Genomic DNA, 21,931 nt, shown 5'->3' with positions numbered 1-21,931 from the left:
GTGATTCAGTGTAGTTTCGTTAGCATGTGGATGGCCAGTTAGTTTCTTCTTGGGTTCTACCCCTGACTGGTAGCGTTCTCATGAATGGCATGTTGAGAAACATCCTCAAGCAACCTAGGGGCTTGGCAGGAGAGGATGCTGCAGAGGTATGTAGGGTGGCTCTTGGCTGGATATTATTTTAAAGAATGAGCCTCACCGAAACCATGACTACATGCTCTCTACCGCAAGCTCAGTGACTGCTACAGTGCCTGCCCCAGAAAAGGAACTCATAAAATAATTGGTTAAACGAGGGAGTGAATGTATGCCAATGCTGGCTGGGATCACTGATTCTGAGCAGAAGTAATGTTTTGAGCCAGAGTTATATTATTAAGTAATAATGAACTAATAACTGTCAGAGTTTTGAACTTAACCATATAATGTAATAATCTCATGGTGACATCAATGATATATTAATGAAAATGGGCATAGTTATTCTGTATTTTTATTTATTTACTTATTACTTTTTAAAGACTTTATTTATTTATTGAATAGAGAGAGAGAGAGATCACAAGTAGGCAGAGCAGCAGACAGAGAGGGGGAAGCAGGCTCGCCACTGAGCAGAGAGCCCGATGTGGGGCTCGATCCCATGATCCTGAGATCATGACCTGAGCTAAAGGCAGAGACCTAACCCACAGAGCCCCCCAGGCACCCCTATTTATTTATTTATTAAAAGGATTTATTTATTTTAGAGAGAGAGAGTGAGTGAGCAGGGGAAGGGGCAGAGGAAGAGATAGACTCCTGAAACAGACTCCTCACTGAGAGTGGAGCTGGACCCTGGGACCCCAAGATCATGACCTGAGCCAAAACCAAGCGTTGGCTGCTCAACTGACTGAGCCATCCAGGTGCCCCTATTGACTTATTTATTTTTAAAAATTTGCTTATTTATTTGAGAGAGAGCGAGAGAGCATGTAGTGGGGGTGTGGGGAAGGGGCAGATGGAGAGGGAGAGAGAATTTCAAGCAGATGCCAGCCTCGGTGGGGAGCCTAATACGGGGCCTAATCCCACAACACCCAGACCACAGCCTGAACTGAAATCAAGAGTTAGATGTTTAACCCACTGAGCCATCCAGGTGGCTAGGGGTACTTAAAGAAAAAAAAAATCAGGTGGTTCCTTTTTCAGAAGACTAACTCTAGTACTGTAGTTTGATATTTCACTAAGGAGTCCCATCAAGTGTCAGAGACCAAATCTTCCAGTTCTATTTGTTAATCAAATCACTAACATTTATCCTTTTTATGTTTTTACTTAATCAGGAGAGGAAAATTTCTTCAAACTCCTCTAACTTTTAATAAATGTCAACTCCTTAAACTCAGTACCCCTGACATCCATTTCCTGATAACATTTGTTCTGTGTTGAAAGTGATCTTAGGGAAAAATCAGCTTCAGCCACTGATGAAGTTCTTAATGGTTCCTCTGAGATCAGGCCTGGATACAAGGTTTTGGATTAGTTATAACGAGACAGCTAGATTTTTGTTTTTTTCTGGTAGTTCCCTGGATTTGGTCTTGAGAGGAGAGGAGGGACCCTGTCTGTCGTCAGATCTAATAGAGTGGCACAGTATCTGATGCATTGTGGTCAATAAATACTTCTTGAATTGATTTTACTTTTATAGTTCTCTTTTAAATTTATATTTTCTAAGCATATTTTATACTTCCATGTATAACTACTTTATCACTCACATGGAATTTACAATTTTTGGTGCAGAAATACATTCATACTTCTCCTTTACACCAACTCTGCTTTTAGTCTATTTTCTGGTCCCCACTGGAGTCTGCATTGACCTAGTAACACTGCGTATGTGGATAGCACATTTCCGGGTGGAGTATGACTGGAGATTGCTCTCAAAGCATGTCCAGTTTTCTTAGATGTATTCTTTGTCCTCAGTCCCATGCTCCCTGTTCCTTTGGCCTATCAGCCCAACTGGGTTTTGGAATGAGACAGAGTTGGACAACTAGTCCAGCGGCTGAATGTGCTAGGTTCAAGGTTTTGGTCTTCAGTAGACATCAGCATCTTTTGTGAAGCTTATTAGATGTCAAGTGACTTGACCCCACATCAGACTTTCTGTGTCAGAATTTCCAGGGTTTTCCAAGCTCCTGGCAGGTATATATGAAGATGATTTTAGTGCAGTTTTAATCTAAGTTATTTAGGAAATGCAGACCTTGGAGAGTATGTGTGGCTGTATGGTGGTAACAGAATGAGTTGCTGGGATACCCAGGGGACCATGGTAGCAAACTGAAGAATGCCTGCTACGTGCCAGGCACGATGGATCCCATGTTATAGAAACTGGCTTTGAAAGAGAGATCAGGAATCAACAAATCTGGTTTTTTGTTTGTTTGTTTGTTTGTTTTTTACTTTCAGAAAACACTTTCGAAGGTCATTTTGGATTTTAATCCTCAGGTATATTAGTTTCCTAGGGCTGTGTAACAAATGACCACAAACCTGGGGGCTTACAGCAGGAGAAACTTATTCTCTCATGGTCGTGGAGGCCAGAATTCTGAAATGAAGCTGTCAGCACGACCATGCTTCCTCCAAAGGCTTGAGAGCAGAATCCTTCCTTGTCTGTTCAGTTTCTGGCAGCTCCAGGCAGGCGTTCCTTGGCAGATGGTGTGTCACTCCCATCTCGGCCTTGATCTACATGGCTTTCTCCTCTACTCCATATCTCTTTTCTGTTTGCCTCTAAAAGCACACATATTGTTGGATCGAGGGCCCACTGGAGCCTCCAGGATGACCTCATCTTGAGATTCTTAACTACATGTGCAAATATCTTTTTCCCAAATGAGGTAAGGTTCACAGGTTCTGAGGATTAGGACATGGACATGTCTTCTTGGGGGCTACCACTGAATCCCCTATACCAGGGAAAGAGGCTTTACAATCTTTTCTTCCACTATTATTCTTTTCACACAATGGTTAAGGGGAACACTTCTTTTTGAGCAATCCTATAGTCTTGTCTTCAGAATCTATGAGGATTTTTTTTTTAAGATTTTTTTTTAGTTATTTGACAGACAGAGATCACAGGTAGGCAGAGAGGCAGGCAGAGAGAGAGAAAGGGAAACAGGCTCCCCACTGAGCAGAGAGCCCAATGCTGCGCTCCATCCCAGGACCTCGGGATCACGACCTGAGCCGAAAGCAGAGGCTTTAACCCACTGAGCCACCCAGGTGCCCCATGAGGATTTTTTTAAAATACATAATTCATTTAAGATATATTGAAAGACCCTCGATCCACACCCAAGCAGCAGACACCAAGCCTCCACTGGATGCAAGTTGCAAGAGGTTTATTGGTTACACAGGCGCCTGCAGACGCATCAGCCTTTGTGGGCTGAGCGTGCCGGGCTAGGTTGGGGAACAGATTATACAGGGCAAGGGTTGGGGTGGCGGGAAGCAGTCTTACAGAAGCAGATGCTTGGTTACAGGAATCTGATTGGTAAATTTAAATCAAGCATTGTTAGGCACTGTGTTCAAGGCAAGGCCATAATGGTTTGTTCTGGCGGGAGGCGGTGGCGGGAAGCGATCCTACAGAAGCAGATATGCATGGTTACAGGAGTCTAATTGATTAATTTGATTCAGGCATGATTGGGCGTTGGGGTCAGGGCGTTCTGGTGGTTCCTTGGGTCAGCACTCTGGAAAGTCCCAGTCACATTTTACTTTTCATTTGTCTTTTCTTTTGATAGACCGGGTGATCACAGACATCCTGCTTGTGCAGGATATATGTTGTCATTCGACTATGGGAACAATCAAGCCTTCAGCAAGGGGAGAGGGGGTGCTGTGGGGACATCAGGTTACTTAAACAAGCCTTTAGCAAGGGGAGAGAGGGTCTTTCAATATCATCTCCATTTCATTTATTAGCTCTAATAACTGACATTGACCAGGAGATTCCTTTAACATTGATAAGTTTTAGTAGAAACAATATAATAATTATTGGATATAATTTAAAAATTATAATTTTAAAAAGAACTTTAATTCTTTGAAACTTAATACAAAGCTTCTTTGATTATCATCGGTCATTCTATTCTCTGGTATGCATGTGAACAAACTTGTTAATCTTCACCTTGATCACACTCCCTAAAAAGCAACATGATCATAAATTACATGCCTTCATTTTTGACCATCTGACCTTGTAATGATATAATCAGGGTAAGTACTTCCGGACAACCCAGGTATTTTAAAGTGAAAGATCAACTCCAGGAACTCCATGGTTTCAGACAATAAATACTAAACCACTTTGCCAAAATCCATTAAAATATAATGTTTTAGGTCTAGATGGTATTTTTTCAAGTGGCAGGATTCTGGCTATTTATCTGAAAATAGAGATTTCAATAGCTCTGGGTACTTGATACCTGAATCCAGTATGTGTTTCCTGTTGGGACAGCTTAATACCTTTGGGTTTGATAACAGGGACAAATTTAAGATTATGAAATAATACTGGATTTCCTAGCTTCGTTGATTTGGTGCGTAAGTTTGAAATCACTCTTTTATTTTCTCAACTCATGGTATCTTAATGCCATGGCCTTTTCTCTGTATTTGCAGCCAAATGTCCCTCGGGCAGGCCTTCAGTTGTAAGTGCTTGTGTAAGAGTATGGGCTCCCTCCTAACGCCTCAGGTGTCTCTCATGGAAACCTCAGGTGTTGGTTGCTGTGGAAGTGACCCACTCCTGTCTTTCACAGGCTTAGGGTTCGAGCTGGAGCTTTTATTTGTCTTAGTGAGACAGTGAGAGCCTTCCCATGGAGGGCCTTTCTGATGCTTTTTTTTTTTTTTTTTAACCTAGGATATTACTTTCATGCATTTTTATTTATTTTATTTTTTTTATTTTTAAAGATTTATTTATTTATTTGACAGAGAGAGATTACAAGTAGGCAGAGAGGCAGGCAGAGAGAGAGAGGAGGAAGCAGGCTCCCTGCTGAGCAGAGAGCCCGATGCGGGACTCGATCCCAGGACCCTGAGATCATGACCTGAGCCGAAGGCAGCGGCTTAACCCACTGAGCCACCCAGGAGCCCACTTTCATGCATTTTTAAAAGCCTTTCTCTTTTTGCCCCAAGACATATTCCTTCAAAAATTACATTAAGAATTTCAAGAAATTCTCCTTTTCAGGCTCCTGCAGATACAGAAGTAAGAACTGTTCATCTTCAGGATAGCAATTTTGCAGAAAACTAATAATAAATCCCTTGGGAAAAGAAGGAAGCATTTGAGTCTTTTAGGTGTTTGTACCCAGAAGATTCCCAGGTAATTTTTTAAAAAGATAAAATTTTGGACTCCACTTGTGTAAAACTTTAAAAATAATATACTACAGTGCCATGTCTAAGAGAAAAGTAAATAAATGAGAAGCTTCTAGGGACTTACAAAATTAATTTTTATATAGACCAATAAAAGCTATATATTAATACACAGCTTTTCCCAAATGGACCTTCTGTCCAGTTTTCTCACGTGATGCAGTAGACAGAGAAAAAGTTTCTATGGGCAGAAATTTAACTTACATGGGTTATTAATTTCTTTATGCATCCGGATCATACAGACTAATGAGGAGCAAACTTCATTGAAAGTTCAGATTGATAGGTTCCTTTTTAAGACATTTTATTTCCAAGGCTATATAAATGAGTCAGTTTTATTTCTTCCCTCAGCTGAAGTTGTTATCAAAACAAACTTTTTGTTGAATTAATCTTTTCTTTCTATTTTCCCTGCCACCACATAAGTCTAGGTTTTATGACTTATTCCTTGATTACCACAATAGGCTTTAAAAAAACCATTTTATTATGGAAACATTCAAACATGCAGAAGTAGGCAGGAAAGTATATTGAACACCTGTGTTCAATATATCAGGAAGCTTCATCAGTTATAATCACTTTATTATTTTTGTTTCTTCCCCCTTATTTTTCTCTTGAAGATGTAAAAGCCTATCCCACTCATTGTGGAATATCAGTATGTATTTCTAAAAGATAAGCAATTTGTGTCTCCCATAGCTTTCTAGTTATTCTTTCTCTAATCTTATTTTTCTCACCAATCCAACAATTTCTAACTATTTGGCATACTCAAAGGCTCAGTATTGCTTACTGAATCAAATGCAAATTCTTGTCCTGATCTATAAAAGCCATCTTTTCAGTTTTGCCCATCTGTCTGATAGTCCATTATTCCCAAACAGGCTGTCAGGTGGGTCTCCTCACTCTGCCAAAGCCCTGTTTATTCCTGTCTCTGGTCATGCTCTTGTTTACCCAAATTCTCAGCATCCTAGAAAGCTCTGCTTGGGTGCCTCCTTTATAAAGCTTTTCCCTCATAATGACTTCTTTCTGCCCTGAGCACTTGTTTTTTTTTTTTTAAAGATTTTATTTATTTATTTGAGAGTGAGAGAGAGAATGACAGAGAGGAGAGAGCCAGAGAGAGCACGAGCATGAGAAAGGGGAGGGTCTGAGGGAGAAGCAGACTCCCTGCCCAGCACGGAGCCTGATGTGGGGCTTGATTCTGGGACTCCAGGGTCATGACCTGAGCTAAAGACAGTTGCTTACCCAAATGAGCCGCCCAGGCGCCCTGAAAACTTGGTTTTAAACACAGTTCCTTTAACTTTAATTTTTTTAAAAAAATGGTATCCCAGTCTTAACTACTGTAATCCGGGAAGTAGGCTCTGAATCACTGACTAGCAGCATTTGTTTTTAAAGACTTGAAAATGTTTGGGTGAATGGTAACTCTAGGGATATAAAGGTCAGTGGTACTGGGAAAAAATCTAGCATCACTATGGTAGGCAGAATTCTAAGATGGTTTCATGGTGTCTGCCCCTGGTGTTATTCCTGTGATTACATTATGTTACATGACAAAAGTTATTTTCTGGATGTGATTAAGGTTACTAATCAGTTGACCTTAAGATAGGGAGACTATCCAGGTGCATCTGATCTAATCTCATGAGCTCTTTAAAAGAAGAGAGCTTTCTGTGACTGGTCACAGAAGGGAAGGTAGAGAGATTTGAAGCCTGAGAAGGATCACCTCTACAATTACTGGCTTTGAAGAGGAAGCAAGGGGGCTGTGAGCTGAGGAATGCAGGCAGTTTCCAGATAGCCAGAAAGAAAATAGGATCTCAGTCCTACCTGTCCAAGGAACTGAATCCTGCCAATAGGCTATATAAGCTTGGAAGCAAATTCTTGTCCAGAATCTTCAGATAAGAGTCCTGCTCAGCTGACTCCTGGAGTTTGGCCTTGGGGTGAACCATGCAGAGATTATCACCAGGACCACTCAGCTTTCTGATCTGCCAAACCGTGAGATAATAAATGGATGGTGTTTTAAGCTGCTAAGTTTGTGGTAATTTGCTACGCAGCCATAGAAAACAATACAATAGATAACACAGGCTTTGAGCTTGTAGTAAGTTTTGAGCATATTCTGCTATTCTTCTCCATGCCCCCAGTTTTACTGAGATATAATTGACATACAGCACTGTATGTAAATTTAAGTTACACTGCATAATGACTTGACATGTATGCATTGTGAAATGGTTGCCACAAGAAATTTAGTTAACATCCATCACCTCATATAGTTAAAAAAAGTTTGCGTTTTTCCTCGTGATGAGAATTCTTAGTATCTGCTCTCTCAGTAACTTTCAGATACACCAGACAGCAATGTTAGCTATAGTCACCATGTACAATGCATTCCCAGGATTTATCTTATAAGTGCACGTTTGTACCTTTGACCACCTTCACCCAATTTCCCCACCTCCCACTTCCTTCCTCTGGTAACCACAAGAGTGTTCTCTTTTCCTATGAATTTTTTGTTTGTTTGTTTGTTTTTTGAGAATGCTTGTGTCATTCTTGTGCAGGGGTCATGCTAATGTTCTCTGTCTCATTGTACTGCTGAAGTGAGCATCCTGCTACCTTATTAAGGCTCCAAATCAGGGCACCTGGGTGGCTCAGTCAGTTGGGTGTCTGCCTTTGGCTCAGGTCAGGATCCTGGGGTCCTGGGATCAAGCTCATGTTAAGGTCCCTGCTTGGCGGGGTGTCTGCTTCTCCTTCTTCCTCTGCCTCTCCCTGCTGGCTTGGACTATCTCTCTCGCTCACTCACTCTTAAGTAAATAAAATCTTTTTTTTTTTTTTAAAAGATTTTATTTACTCATTTGACAGACAGAGATCACAAGTAGGCAGAGAGGCAGGCAGAGAAAGAGGGAAGCAGGCTCCCCCCTGAGCAGAGAGCCCAATGCAGGGCTCAATCCCTGAGATCATGACCTGAGCCAAAGGCAGAGGCTTAACCCACTGAGCTACCCAGGTGCTCCACCCCCCCCCCTTTTTTTTTAAAGCTCCAAATCGGGAAGGGAGGTTTTCCAGTAGCTGGAGGCACTCATCTTAGCACGTAAGATCATTGCATAGACTAACTGTGCCCTTAGTTTACGATGCTTTGCTTTTGTCCATCAATTTCTGACTACAGACAGGAAAATTTCAAAGAGAGAAAGCTCTAGCTTTCCTATTGCCTGTGTTTTCAAAAAAGTCTTTAAGAGGGTCCTTGAGCACGGGAAGGTAATGAGGGCATCTTATCAGACCAGCATTAGCACTGGATCATTATGCAGTCAGATTAACCATTACCTCTGGTATGAGATCTGGGCAGATTTTGAAGAGAATGTACCCCAAATCTCTGCAGCCAGCCAAGATTTCAGATGGTAGAATTTGCTGAAAAGGTAAGGGGTGCCTGGGTGGCTCAGTCAGTTAAGCGACTGCCTTTGCATCTTGTCATGATCCCAGGGTCCTCGGATGGAACATCCGCCTCCCTGATCAGTGGGGAGCCTGCTTCTTCCTCTCCCTCTGCCTGCTTGTGCTCTCTCACTCTCTTTCTGTCAAATAGGTAAATAAAATGTTTAAAAAGAATAAATGCAGGCACTTTAGGAATTGGTCAACAAATCATTAATGAGGCTACCTAGGAATAGGAGAAATGAAGTTACAAATTCTTCTGCAGCTCAGAATCAGAGAGGATGGGCAGGGCTGGGTTAATGGGCAGCTCTTTCTCCAGCCATGCATGTAGAACACAAACGAATGGTTAGATATTTATTTGGGGTAACTGGGCATGATTCATAAAGAACTTGTTCCTTATAAAATTTACTGCTGAATGACTCATTGTAGGATGATGATGAAGATAAGTCTTCTAATTTAAAGAGTTAGGCAACCATCCTTTTAAAAATGGACTTTGTGAGGTATAGTTTACATACAATAACTGTATACTTTTTAAGTGTATAGTTCCTATGTGCATACACCCATATAACCACCACCACAGTCAAGATACAGCACGTTTTCATCTACCAGACGGTTCCCTTGTACACACCCCTTTGCTGTCAATCCTTCTCTCTACTCACGGCTCTAGGCAACCATTGATCTGATTTCTATCACTATAAACTTGTTTTGTCTCTCCAGCACATCATATAAAAGGAACCACACAGAATGTAGTCTTTTGTATTTAGCTTCTTTTGGCCAGCTTGATGTGAGAACCATGAGATTCGTCTACATAGTTGCATTTACTAGTAGTTATATTTTTATTGCTGGGTAGTATTTTATTGTGTTAATAGCACAATTTGTTAGTCACCTACTGGTGGACATTTGGGTTGTCCCAGTTTTTGACTATTTTGAGTAAAATTGCTATGAATAGTCTTAGTGTGGACATATGGTTTTGTTTCATTTTGGTAAATGGAGTAGGAGTAGCTGGATCCAGATGGTAAGTGTATGTTTAACTTTAAAAGAAACTGTCAAACTGTTTTCCAAAGTGGTTGTACCATTTTTTCACTTTCATTGGCAATGCAGAGGAGACCCGACTACTGTCTATCTTCCCCAATACTTGATATTGTCAGTTTTTTAAAGAGTTAACCTTTTTTCTTTTTAAAAGAGTTACTTATTTGAGAGGAGAGAGACAGAAAGAAAGGGAGAGAATCTCAAGCAGACTCCCTGCTGAGCATGGGGCCTGAAATTGAGGTACAAATAGATTAAATAGTTTTATTGGTTTGTCCTATCTGCTAAAGGGTAGATATAGAAAGTATATAGAAAGTCCTTATCAATTTCCATTATAAAAATATACACAGCATAAAGGGTCTTAGAGAGAAACACAAAATTTATTAATGTGTACATGAGGAGGGGAGTTTGTGAGGACGTTTGTGAACACGTGTTAGTATGCAAGAGCGTACTGTGAGAACTCCTACCTCAGGGTCTTTCCAAATGTGGTGTTCTCCCTTGACCACTCCTCTTCACTTTTAGTGAACCTAACTTATCCTTAGGGTTTAGTTTTTTGTGGGGGGTAGAGGGACAGAGGGTGAGAATCTTTTTTTTTTTTTTTTAAATATAGGGTCTTTTAAAAAATGATTTTATTTATATATTTTGAGAGCGAGAGAGCGAGAGAGTGAGAGAGTGAGAGAGAGCACGATTGTGCAGGGGGAGGGGCAGAGGCAGAGACAGAGAGACAATTGCAAGCAGACTCCACGCTGTGGGTGGAACCCAATGCAGGGATCCATCTCATGACCCTGGGATCATGATCTGGAATGAAATCAAGTGGGCCCTCAACTGACAGAGCCACCAAGGTGCCCTGGGGTTTAGCTTTAATGTCACTGCTTCAGGGAAGCTTATTGTGTGCTTTCATATTATGTTGCTCTTTATTTTTTTCTATCACAATTGTAACCGAATTTACAAATATTTACTTAATGAATATCTTTCCCACTGTACTGCAGGCTCCATGGGGCCCATTTTTCACCATGTATCCAACATATAACAGTTTCTGGCATAAGGTATGTGCTATTTGTTGAATATGTGTATTTGTTGAATGAGTAAACAAATGAATGAATGAATATCCAAGACTAAGTAGGTTTCCTTTCTCAGATTGCTATTCTGAGAAATTCATTATTTTTGATGTATGGGTCTATGAGTTTTTACAAAAGCAAAAAGGTAACTACCACAATAGTCAAGATATAGAACAATTTTGTCTGTTCCCTGTGCCCCTAACCCCTTGTAATCAAATTCTACCCTCCACTTTGACCTCTGGCAATTACTGAGAAATGCTTATTTCACATAATCCCGGGCTCTTCTTTTCCTTCATGCCTTGTGTGTATTTCAGCTGTAGCTGAAATATCAGTAGCACTCATATATTTTATCAGAGAAATGAAATTAATTTAGACTGTTGTCTCACATGGAATTTATGCTCCGCATGGAATCATTTCAGTAAATAACTTGACTACTTGTAAGAATAAAAAGAGAGACACTAGGTCAACTGGGTTTTTGTCCATAGGCTTTTTTTTTTTTTTTTAAATTCTCATAGTAATTCTTAACATCTGCACACACCTCTATTTTACTACTCCGGTTTAATTCAGCCTTCATGATCTTGTCTAGATCATTGAGTTGTCCTTAGGTCATTGCATTGTCCTCCACACCAATTCTGAGCCTCTGATACCTCTTTGCTTATACTTCATCTCTACATTTCACCCAGGGTGAATTTACCATGACTGCAAGATTTAAAGCTCTTCAGTGGGACCCTCTGGAGCTTCAGGACCCAGGCATGCTATTCAGAGCTCTTTACAAGGCTCCTCTTACTTCTTCAGGGTTATCCCTAGGTCTTTTTCCTTGAACCCTGTGATATTCTGCATGTCCCAAATTATTTGACATTTTATAAATATGCCATACATTTTGTCTTTATAAAAGTTTTTTGTTCATGCTGCCCTGAGAGACTTTCTTTACCTTATCTGTTCAGTGAACACCTACGAACTACTGAAGACTATACAGGCTATCTCTTGCCTTCCCAAAGACCATTTGACTATTCCCTCTTTTGTCCCCATCATTGCCTGTCCACCCACCTGCCTAACACCCCTAGTTCCTTATTGCACACCTTTGTGCACATATTTGTCTCCACTTACTAGAAACACAGGTCTTTGAGGTCAAGCTTGTTTCTTATTCACCTTTGACTCCTCCATGCCTAGCACAGTGCCTGCCATATAGTAGGGGCTCAGTAACATTTGCTGAATGCATCAGTGAAAACGGTTGTTACTATATTATTACTTTATCACTTTGATAATATATAAAAACCTGTTTTACATTTATCTTTTTTTTGATGTTTTGGAAAATTTTATCAACTGATGATCCTATTTTGGGTAGTCACTTGAAGTTCTCACTAACCTTTCATCAGTCACTATTCATCTATATCTATGTGACCTGGTTAGTTGGCATTAGTTCAATTGGGCTTACCCAGGGTTGTCTGCTTGCGTATAGAAACTTGACTTGCAACTGTGGAAGTAAAAAAGGGAAAAACAGGGGATGTCGAAAGTGAACATGAATTTCCCATTAGTGGCTAACTCACTTTGAACTTCCTCTCCACTGAGGCTCAGAGTAAAGTCAAAGCTATCATTATGTGCTCAGGTTTGGATAAGTTACGGGTCCCCACTGTTAGTCAGCTTTTTATCAGTTGTGTCCATTGTCCTATTAACTTTATGGTCTTTCACCCCAGGGATCTAAGTCCTAAGGTGTTTGGGTCCAATGTATTTGCCATTAAAGAGGAGATAGAGTCCTTCTTTGTGAAAATGAAGACATTAAATCCTCTAAAAATATTCTGTTCAACCCATCACATCATATCACTGTAAAAAAAACCAAAATGTAGGATGGAATTTTTATTAATAAAGCAATCATATTTGTGATCAGTCAGCTCTTTGTCAGGACTGAGGGAAGGTGGGAGAAGGAGAAAATAGTTTGTCTTCATCTCCTTATGACCAGGATTAGGGTCCATTGGAAATCTGCCTTCTCCCAGTTGAATGCCTGCAAGTATGATCTTGAGCTCTCCGGAAAGGAAACTGTTATCTCTTAGGACAGTTATATATTCGAGGAAGGATCTAAATTTTAAAGAACTTTTCAGATTTTCATATTACTAATTAAGGCTGCAGTGATATTTCTCTCAAATTCACATCTTCAATAAGATCAATAAGGAAGCTTGTTAAAACAGACATCCCTGGTTTCTATTCCTGGATATTCTGGTCCAGTAGGCTTGGGATGGACCCTGGAAAGGTGTATTTTTTTTTTAAAGATTTTATTTATTTATTTGAGGGAGAGGGAGTGTGAGAGGGAGTATGAGAGAGGGGTGAGGGGCAGAGGGAGAAGCAGAATTCCTGCTGAGCAGGGAGCCCAATGCAGGGCTCAATCCCCAGACTCTGGGATCATGGCCTGAGCTGAAGGCAGTCATTTAACTGAATGAGCCACCCAGGTGCTCCAAGAAGTATATTTTTAACCATCTCACTGTGTGATTCTGATAGACAAAGAAGGAAAATTATCTCTTTTTTTTTTTTTTTTGGATTGTTGGAGCAGAACTGTACAATGGGATCATTCTGGAAGGAGTCCTTGGCATCCTGAGTTTGTTGACAGACCAAGGCACCTCCGTAATAACAGGTTAAAAAAAACTGGCACTATGTGTCCCAAATCTCATCTATTTTTGATGTCTGGATGTCCATTTGATCTTGTGGAAAGCACCCATGAGCCAAAAGCATAGGTGGCACCCAAGAAGGAGTCCACTGAGGGAAAGTATAAGGAGTGGGCTGGAAAACATACTATTAAATTTTTCTGGGATGAAGATTCCACTGAACTGAGTTTGTGGAGCACCACAGATGCAGCGGAGAGAAAATTGGGCTTGTATCATTGTGCCTTCAGGCTATGACTTCCATCCGGGTTATAAGAGTAGTGCCGACCTAAAGTTTGGACATGTTTGATGCATGGCTTTACACATGAGATTGGAGGCAGAGCAGAAATAATAGATGGAGAGCTGCCTGAAGGGAGGGGCAGATACATGAAATGCTATCTGTTAACCTGCTTTCTGCTATGAGTTGAATTCCTGAAGGTTGGTTTAGTTCTCCAGGTTTGGTGCAGGGCTCCAAAAGGTAGGCATGGTCTCCATGTCTGTAGCATCTTTCTGCTGTATGAGCTCTGGAATTAGGGGTGTCTAGTGCAAGGGTAGAGAAGTGGTGGTAGCTGAGGATTTTCACTGAAGTTTTATTGAATAATAAATGACTTATGTAATATGGCTGAGAAACATGAAGTTTTCAGAGAGACCTTTAAAGCAACCATTGCCCAGGCACTATTTTGACCTTGGAGCTTTGATGGTCAAGGCAGCACACCCAAGCTCCAAGGAAGACTATAGAAATGCCTCAGCACATTTTAGAAACCAGAGTGTTATCTGTAGCAAGGATGGGGAATAGCTGTGGTTTGTTTTTGAAGAAAAGATTTCCTGAAAGGAAAAGAACAATTTTGTGTCATTTCTGGGACTGAGGGAATTAGTGGACATTGCCCTGTTTTTAAAAAGTGAGGCATAATTACTTTTAGGTTTGGAAAGTTAAGTCAGGGATTTATGGAATACAAGAAGGAAGGAACCTTAGGCGTATTGTGTTCAAGCTCCTGGAAATCATGTTCATCCTTCTCTTTCAAGTGCTTATCTGGTTTTAGTTTGCTAGACCAGGATAATCCAGTGCTACTTTCCCCTAATACATCACTGAACTTCAAATGTAAATGGGTGGGTGAAGACCTCTGGCCTGCCCCTTGTCTCTCTAGAATACAGTACCCCATTACCTGCTAGTGCCATGCCTAAAAAGTTTTACTCAATGTTCTTGGTTAAGGAGTCACTTGGGTAGAACATAGTCTCACAGTCTCTCTTGTCTGCTCAATAGCGTTGGCGTTGGAGCTATTCACAGTAGAATGAGCATGTCCTGGTTGTTTGACTTGTGCCATCCAATCTGTCAAGCCTTTGTGTTCTCCCTTATAAAATGTTATCACCCATAACTTGCATGGATTGAATAATATGTATGTAAAGCGTCTGGTGTACAATAGGCCCAATAAATTGTATTGTTTTCCTTGGGTGGATAACATTTTTAGAACAGCATTACAATTACTCTCTGTAACTGATTGCACTCTCCCAAGGTAGGACAGACACGAGGGTAGATTTAACAGGCGACACTGAGAAGAAAAACAAATCTAATTTGGAGGAGTAGGTAAAGCTGAGCCTGTCAAAAGCAAACAACCTGAGGCATTTCTCTTCATAGATCGATTCCTACCTGTCTGTACTTTGGCAAAAGCATGTGTGGGCAAATATCTTATTTGACACTGTCCTAAAAAGGCTGCGCTTCAAAGACAATGCTCGTGTCCCTGGCAAACACTCTGTAAAGGTTAGGTTCCTTTAAAACATGCAGACACAAATTTTCATGTTTCCTGCAAATTAAGTTTTAGTATGTATGTTTTACCTGCTTTGTTTCTTTTGCACCATTCTGTGGGAAGCTATTATTGTCTCTGAAGCATTCATCTTGATTCTAACTTTCACCCTTTGGCTTCTGCCCCAATGTTTTCCACAACATGGCCAGTGTCTCCTGTACCCACTCCAACCCCCCAACCTCCCACCCTATGTACACTTTATTGGAAGGGTATCCAGAATGGGCAGCTTTTCACTATTGTAGAATCAATGAGATTTACATAAACCCTTTTATTTTATAAACTGATTTATTTTACAAGCTGATTTAAAGCATGGCATGCTTTACTCCTCCTAAGAACCCTGTGTGTTGGTTACCTCAATTCTGATAATGAAGAAATTGGGGTAGAGAGAGGTGGTAAAGCAAATAGTGTCAGTCATGACATGGTTCATCATATCTTTTATTAATCCTCTGAGTTAACTATCATACAGTATCATCTTCTTTGCAGAGAAAAATCTTTTATTGACCGGTAAGTCCTATAATTTGCATTTTATAAGTTCTGGTTCTAGGCATTGTTTTAATTAGGACAGTCCTTTTATAAAGTCTACCATATTGTTCTGTATATGTCTATATTAGGATAGTCAGAAAAGGGAAATCGTCTTAGTAAGAAACTTCAGAAACTGCTGAGTATCAAAAAAAGTAGAAGGAAATACATTATTTAATACAGAAAAGAGAACATTTGAGTTACTAAAACAAAACATGATTTGAATAATTATGAGTCTATGATCCACATGAGTCTACGGTCTTGCCAGTGAGATTCCCTGAAGGCTATTCTAAAACCTTGCTAAGCAACCAGTGGAACAAAATTGTTGAAGAAACAAAGGCTATTCTGCCAGTTCCCTGTTGTGGTTTTGAGACAGATTTTATATAATAAACTGCTATTTAAAGTATGGACTGTAGCTGATTTTATTCTGCAGCTGATTTCTTTAATTCTAAAGGAAGAACTCTGAACACTGTTGACCCTTAGGGAGCTATAGTTTTAGTCATATAAATTATTTAAATGTCACACCATTCTTGAAAGATTAGTAAATATTTTTCTTTTTTTGTCATGGGAGAAGCCCATATATGAATAATAATAATAATAATAATAATAATAAATATGGTGCTTTAGAAAGTTATTTTCTTCTCCCCATAGTATTTGTTACAACTGAAATTTATATTTTAGATTAGTAGAATTGGCCTGGGGAGGTAGCAGAGGAAAAGGCAGGCCCTGTGGTGCTTCATGGTTATTCCGCAAGTGAAATCATTTCTCTGGTTTTGGTTGGTGACTGAATAGCAGACCCTTTTATCTGAAGAGTAAGAGGCTATGGTTGCCAATAGAGAGATATGAAAACTCTGGCCCCCAATGTATTATATTTCTACTCTTTGTTTTCATATCTCTGATGTATGTGTACCTTCCCACACAGACTCGCACATGCTTTATACGTACCCATTATTGACTTTAAAGTAATATGACTTTCTTTTTTGACAAACATGCCTGAATTTGTATATCCAAATGCAGCTCATCCTCTTCAAAATAAAAGTGTTTTTCTACATTATTGCCATTTTTAAGATTTTGGGATTTCACTATTTTGAAGCCTTTTGTTTTTTAATACCTTCAAGGTGTTAACTTTTGCTTCTTAGAGTGGCGTTTATTTTGGAAAGAGCGGAGAGTCATTTGGTGAGGTAGATGACCATGCCAAGGAACACAGACTGTGGTAAAACATCAGTTGAGAATATGAGCAATCCTGCCTGAGCAATCCAATTTCTGGTTGTTCTAATTTTTTTTTTTAATAAAGAGCTTTTTATGAAGAAGAGTGAGTTTTCTGATCTCAAAGCCTCCTTTTTGCAGAGTCAAAATATCAAGGATCTGCCTGATTGAACTCAACCTAGCCTTACAGACTTGATTTCCCATGACACTGCCATTAACTGTGGCCATGTGAACTACATGACCTTCCCTCAGTACTCACCAGCTCTGTACCTTTGCCTATGTTGTTCTTTATGAAGGAGTCTTTTCTCCCTATTCTCATTGATTTCTATTTAGTACTCCTTCATTTCACAAAAGTTTTAATTTGGCCATCATCGGTCCTGCTTACTTCTTACTTATCTTTAAGGATCTATAGAATGATAGTTCCCATATCTTCTCCACGGGGAATTAATCTCTCTAAGTTTCCCTAGTACTGTGTTGCCTTCTGTTTTGTCGTATAGCTATTAGATTCTAAGCTTTTTGTTTAAGTGCCTTCAGTTTTGTAGGACTAACATCTAGCCCAGTTATTTTTTCCTGTTAAATTGGAGTCATAATAACAGATCTAGTTTCTTCTTTCTTCTTACTGACCCTCTGCAATTTCTTTGTATTCACTTATTTAAAAATAACTTACAGATCAACATCTGTGCAAGCAATGAGCATATAAAAATTAATATGATATGTTGCTCCTGTGGTATTCATAATTTACTAGAGGAGCTAGTAACCTAATGAATTTATTATGAATTAATGGGTCAAGTGCTGTTTTAGAAATAAATACAGGGTTAAGCTGTGACTCAGAGGAGAGAGTAATCAATTCTGCAGTTGGGTGCTTGGGAGCAGCTCCATTGACCAGAAGACACTAGCTCTGGTTCTCTAAGGACAAATAGGTGTCACCAAGTAGACAAAGATCAAGAAGGTATTCCAGAGAGGGAAAGATATATAAAGGCATCAATATGTAAGAAAGTATTGTATCTTTAGTCAACTGCAACAATTTGAAATCTGGATGGTAAGAAATGTGATGAGAGAGAAGCAAAGGGCAGATTTTAGAGAGCCCTGTGTGCTCTGCAAAAGATCCTGGACTTTGTGTGGTTGAAATGGAATCACCACCAACTACCTGTAATTAAATCACAGGTAATGAGATTGGGTTGTAATTTAGAAAGGTCTGGAGCAGTGGGGATTGATAGAAAGATCAAATGCAATAATACATGCTCCAGAATAAAATATGATGCATCTCACAAAGATGAGGACTTATCAAATGATGGAATCTGTAATATAACATAGTTTACATATTACCTGAAAGAAAGTGTATCAGCAATGTCTGTCAGATGAAGACCTATATTTTCTCCAATGGATCCAGAAAAAGTATGTGACTTTAATAGAAAGATTTAAAGAAATGAAAATTCAAACTAACTTGATTATTTTTGGTTCAGAACCTATGGGATACAGCAAAGGCAGTCCTAAGGGGGAAATACATAGCCATCCAAGCCTCCCTCAAAAAACTGAAAAATCCAGAACACACCAGCTCTCTTTACACTGTAAAGAACTGGAGAATCAACAACAAATTAAGCCAACCCTGCACACAAGAAGGGAAATAATCAAGATTAGAACAGAGATCAATGATGTAGAAACTAGAGACACAGTAGAACACATCAATGAAACTGTTTTCTGTTAAATCTTAAATCCACGCCCAGTGAACATGAAACACCACCGTGAAAACTGGACTTGGTGGACTTGGTGGCAGTGAGATGGAAAGGAGTGGAAGAAAGCCCCAGACGAAGGGGGTAATATTAGTGCAGGACTTTCACCAATCCACGCCCTATACTCTGCAACTGTCTTTAGTAGAGAGTGTGCCTTTGCTCCCCAGAACCCTATGAAAAGAGGGCAGCCTTTCCTCTCCTCCTCAGGGGCATTCAAGGAAAGCACTGTCTGAAGTCTTCCTCTCTCATTTTCCTTTTAGGCCATAGAGGGCCAACCAACATGGCTTCAAAATAGTGTTGCTTTGCTAATTTCCCACAAAAAGTAAGATGTGGAGGAGCCTAGGTGTGTTGCTTGCATATGACAACATTATAAGCAAGAACCTGCCATTTCCTCTTGGCTGCATGCACATATTGCCCCAGGAAAATTGGCCCAGGAAAACCCTAGGACTGACCACACCTTTGGATAATATGGGTTCATCAGGTGGTCAAGAGAGAAGGATACAAACAAAAGGCAGAGATCTAAAACAGAATTTTGTGTGGCTTGACTTACAAGAGTTCAAGAACTGGAATGGTGGGAAGTGAGATTGGAGTAAGAGGCAAGAGCTGGATCTTGGAGGGTCTTGAATTCTGCTCAAAGGAGCTGATATGTAGGAGAGAGAGACCCCCAGAAATAAGTCAGTTACAGGAGAACCAGGATCCTGTTGTAATTTAGAAGGACCTGAGGCTGTGTGGAGGGTGGGTTGTCATCCACAGCAAGCCTAGGGAGGGTAAGATTTGAATTTCCTGTTTGCCCAGTAAGAACATATGACACCTTGTAAGGGTGTTTACATTATACTGCTCTTTGGGTCCAGGAAAACAACTCAGGGATTTCACTGGTAGCAAGATGTCAGGTCTTCATTACCCTGTCATCTTTTACTACATATGAGCCTTCTTCATAGCAACCTCTCAGCTCTAGCCTGAGAATCATTCGTTCTTATCCCAGATGGGAGGAGGAGCTGAGAACTGGAGGTTCCAGTGGAGCTCCATTAATCACCAAGGAGAGGCAGCCAGCTATAAAACCCACACCCCATACTGAACCAAGTGTGAGTTGGGTACTTTTAAAAGTGTGGCTGAACCCCAAAAAACACCTCACTCTAATTTTGCCCTCCCTACCCTTAGGTTAAAATGAGTCAAGCCAGGGAGTACTCACACAGTGTTGGGGCAATCTGGTTCTTTACAAAGAAGGAGGCTTCATGGTCATTATTAGGGAGAAAGGAAGTTTTCCTGGGGGTTCTGGAATTTTCTGATTTTTCTATTTTTTTCCTACTTAGATGACTCCATTCTTTAGCTTTCACTCTAATTTAGTTCTCCCCATAATAAATTTTGGCCTTCAGAAAACCTGTCACTGGGCTGAGCACTTAATAGATCCTCGAAATTTGCCAATGAACTTATTTTATTTATTATGTTTTTTAACTTGTTTTAAAAAGCTAAGTCAGAATGAGGAAGCAAAATTTAGATGTAGTAGCTTTATTGGTTACTGGAAGTAGAACAACAATCTACATTGCTGTTGTCACTGACTCTCTGGGCCAAAAGGCACCTTAAAGTCTCTTTGGCTCTAGCTTGATTCCACCCTAGGACGCCAAGCGGCAGTTACCCAGCTTGTGAGTAGGCGGGGTGCGGGGATCTTCTTGCTTTCTCAGGCAGCTCTTCTGACAGAACTGAACCGTGTTTCGCATAATGGTCACCCACTACTCATAGTCCCATTTTCCTACACGGAATAAATTTTACCCTTTTTTCCTAAGAGGGAAGGGAGACAAACAAGGCTACCATGACAAACACGGCAGCCTCTGCCTCTGGCGAATGCTAGGACCAGTGCCATTTGTTCGGCAATAATCACTCCATGGTTCAGTGTTTTGCCCTTTGCAAATAGTGTTCTGCTTCTTTCCTGTCCTCCTTTCTCTCCCCTTTAGCCCGCTTTTCCAATATGTAAAATATTTAAAATCTGATCTTTACCAGCAGTAGCATAAATTCTAGGTTCTTAACCCATTCCCAATACAGAGCCCCATACACAATCCTACCTTGAGGTTTGCAATATGGACTGAGCGTCCATGAATTGAACTTTGGTATAATTTTTTCTCTCCTTGGTGAGACGTTGTAGCTTTGCTGAGAAGGATCTGATGGAGGGGCAATATCCAGACCTCCTGAATATCCTGACACCATGACATTTCCAAAATCTTCTAAAGTCACTTTTCAGACCTTTAGGATTCAGTCTCCTTGCTCTAAGATGACTGTCCAAAATCTCTTAAAATATCAGGCTGGTCATGGTTCAAGATGCAGTTTTGAATGTTTGCCTCTCTTTGGGACCTTTCTCCCTGTCTAAAACAAGTAAGTGGGTGGGTGGATGTCTGTAGCAAAATATGGGAAGAAAAGGTGGGCCAGGTGGATGGAATTGTTTCTCAGCGTGGTTGGTTCTCACAGCTTTTTAGGGTTGTTTTGTTTCTACACTTCTAGCCCTCTTTTGACCAACTCCTTCCCCACCTCTTCACCCTAAACCCCCAGAAACCACAACAACAGTCAAATAATTAAACACATGAAACAAATAAAACTGCCTCTGTGTGACTATGCCTCTCGGGTCACGCCAACTCCGTGAGAGATGCTTCCCAGTAAACAGAAACAGGCAGAATTTCTCGAGAGAGCCAGACACACAACGGACTCTGCACCCTCAAGGCAGAAGGGAGAGGAAAGGCCAGTTTCTGGAAGGGTTTGGGCCTGTTGGTACTTGGAAACTGGGGGGAAGGTAGGGCAAAGGCACTCCCAAGAATCCTGGCAGACTCCAAGGGGAGGGAAAACCTTCTGTGTTTGCAACCATCAGGCTGAGAAGTGACAGGCTAAAAAGGAGATATAGGGTCTAGGATTTTTATTTTCCCTTCCAGTTTTATTGTGATATAATTGATATATAACCTCAGATTGGCTGAAGATGTGCAATATAATGATTTGATATACATGTATTGTAAATGATTACTGCACTAGGTTTAACATCTATCACCTTGAATTTTTCTTTGTTGTTGTGAAGGGAGCTTTTAGGGTCTAGTCTCTTGGCAACTTTCAGAAATGTAATACAGTGTTGTTAACCATAGTCACCCTACTGTACATTATCTCCTCAGAACTCATTTATCTTATAACTAGAAATTTGTGCCTTTTTGGCCTCTTTCACCCATTTCCCCTACCTATATGACTTACCTGTGGCAAACAGCAACCTCTTCTCTATTTCTGTGAGTTTTTTTTTTTTTATTCCACATGTATGT

This window comes from Mustela erminea, chromosome 1 (assembly GCF_009829155.1).
Source record: "Mustela erminea isolate mMusErm1 chromosome 1, mMusErm1.Pri, whole genome shotgun sequence".
Lineage (NCBI taxonomy): Eukaryota > Metazoa > Chordata > Mammalia > Carnivora > Mustelidae > Mustela > Mustela erminea.
The sequence above is the reverse complement of the archived record's forward strand: the minus strand, read 5'-3'. Positions refer to the sequence as shown.